General features: G+C 40.7%; 1 pseudogene; it reads right to left on the minus strand.

Moving 5' to 3' along the window:
- Positions 1-215: 215 nt before the first annotated feature.
- On the minus strand, positions 216-1061 carry LOC112861497 (small ribosomal subunit protein uS2 pseudogene; annotated as a pseudogene).
- Positions 1062-2712: the final 1651 nt, after the last annotated feature.

Here is a 2712-nt window from a genome sequence, read left to right on the forward strand (position 1 = left end):
CACCGTATTAATACCATACCAAGGATGTCCCGTGTACACAATTTATCACTGTTCGTGTGGATCTTGATCATGTGGTTGAGATAATAGTGTTTACCAGTTTTTGCCACTATGAAGGTTATTAAGGTTGCTCTTTTTTTTTTTTTTTTTTTTTTTTTAGAAGTGGTTTGTCTTCCATCAACCTTATTTCCATTTTGTTTGCCCTTGTGGAAAAGCAGCTAAGACCACTCACTGGCGGTTTGTGCCCGTTCATGGGTCTGAGCAGTGGGAGACGCAGACCAGTCCTCAGTGGCAGGCTGAACACTCTAGTCTTTAATAGGGAACCGCTTAATATCCATACCTGCACACCTTCAGACCAGTCTGTGACTTCAGGTTGTGTAGCAGCGAACCCAGGAGCTGGACAAGTCCCCTGACCCTGAAATTCCTCCTCGGGTTGTAGCTTTTTCAGCAGCAGCTTGCCCTTCAGTTTCGATCTCTTCAAAATCTGCAAGATCAGGCATCGCCTCTCACAGGTCTTCACAGGAAATGGTGCCACACATACGCAGAACTTCCCAAGCCAGCAACCACCCCATCAGACCCACTGAGTCACTGCAAGGGATGGCAATGTTCACATCGCACAGGGGAGAGTCTGTGCCACACAGAGTGATGGTAGGCACTCTGAGAGGCTGGTGGTGGCCAGCCCCGGGTTCAGTAACCACCAGAAGTCTTGGCTTCTGGAAGACTGCCTGGCTTCTGGTTGGTGAAGGTTTTGGGAGTGAAACAGCCAGCAACAGGAGTGGCCCCGGTAGCAGTAACAAACTTCAGCACAGCTCACTGGTCAGTACTCCTAGATGATAGGACACTGACATCGGCAGGATTTTCAATAGCAACAATGGTACGAGCTGTCAGCAAAAGCTTCTCCCAGATTCTCTTCAGGTTTATGATGTAGATACCATCACTTTTCCTTTTGTAGAGGTACCGTTCATCTGGGAGTCGAGGTTGGTGAGACCTAAGCGGGTTCCTACTCCAAGAAATTTGAGGATATCCTCCTCCTTCATTTGCGGGACATCAAGGGCTCCAGGCATTGTCAAAGTTTCTCTTAAAGTTACCATAGGAACACAGAACAAGGCTGTATAGACACCTTCCTGGGTAGTGCAGAAAGGCAAGGTTGTTCTTCCTTCTGCTTCCAATCAATACTGTCATTTTGCTAATAACTCACTATGTGCAGCTCATATTTAAGGAGTGGGAAGTTATGTTCTCCTTCCTTGAAGACAGTGGGTCCATATAAATGTTGTGAATTTTCCAGCATGCGGATTCACCTCTTTTCTCAAGTCATTAATACTTTGTATCAGTATGGACTCAGAGATATTTAGTTTATACTTTGAGTTATAATTCAGTGGGTTTTTCTTTCTTTCTTTCTTTCCTTCTTTTTTTTTTTTTTGGTTGTTCAAAATGTTCCAACTTTGGCCATCAGAAGTTTAGTCAGCTCTGGTGTCCCTTTAACATATCCTCACCCATATGTTTTGGTTGTTCTTCTGGCTATTTGTTATTGCTTGTTTTTGAGCATGTCCTTAATTTCTGGCAACATGAGATGCTCCAGACCCATCTTGTGTATTTCCCGCCTCCAAATCATGGAACTAGTCAATTTCCAAGGAGCCTGAGTTCTTTATACTAGAGACACGGATTATAAATGAAGACCTGGGCCTTAAAGGTGCTCACTGATGATACAGTGTTGTTGCTCACTGGTCTTCCCAGGTAACAAAGGGTATGTAAGTGTGTACTCTAACCTGTGGATATGCACATGTCCAGAAACATATCTAAACATAAACATTTGTTTCTATAGTAAACTATAGGAGTTCAACCTTGGTCACAGTGTATAACCTTTTATACAGTTTTGAGTTCAGAGATTAATAAAATCCTTTTATGATTCAAGGATTAAATCATGCACGCAAAACATGCTACTTGGATTAGCAACAGATCAATATGTAAAGACACTCCATAATTTGGCAACTATCAATTTAAAACTCTTGTTCTTAAATGTGGTTCAAAGGTCCAACACTGTATTCTTCCAGTGTGTAAATTGTACTGCACATTGTTCCTTCTGGCACTGAGTTTTCAAAACCTCACAGAGTACCATTTTTAGGCAAAGCAACAATAGAAGTATCTGTCCATGCAGGGGAGGTAAAGAGTAGGGTCAGTTTCAGTGTTAATCATCTGGCAAGACAGTGATACTAAGACACATGGTCTAAAAATAAAATATCTTACAAACTGTAAACCTGCAACACATGATTTTTACACCTACTTACTAGAAAACTAAAGAATGTATTAATTTTGAATAAGGTAATATGAAAACAAGAATGCATTTTTGCTAATCTACAAAAAAAAAGTTCTACTACAATTCAGAAAAATTTTATAAGACAGAGACCTAATGCTCACTGAAGAGAAGAGAAAAAATATACTTACTAAGTTAGCAATTATTCAGAGGAAATTAAATACCCAATTAGGGGAAAGGTGGCATGTGTAAGAAAAAGGAACATCCTCAGATAACACTGATAATACCAACCATCTGACAGAGAATAACCTTTTAAAAATTTTACCTGTGACACTTTTATTCAGCTTATTCTGGGTGCAGTGTAGTGTACATTAATTTCCACTTCGTATTTTGTCAAATACTGTCATCATCGTTTGATCATGTCAAATACTTCACCCACTCCACTCCAGTACACCCACAGCTAA

Source organism: Puma concolor, chromosome A1 (assembly GCF_028749965.1).
Source record: "Puma concolor isolate L17-30 chromosome A1, mPumCon1.1.hap2, whole genome shotgun sequence".
Lineage (NCBI taxonomy): Eukaryota > Metazoa > Chordata > Mammalia > Carnivora > Felidae > Puma > Puma concolor.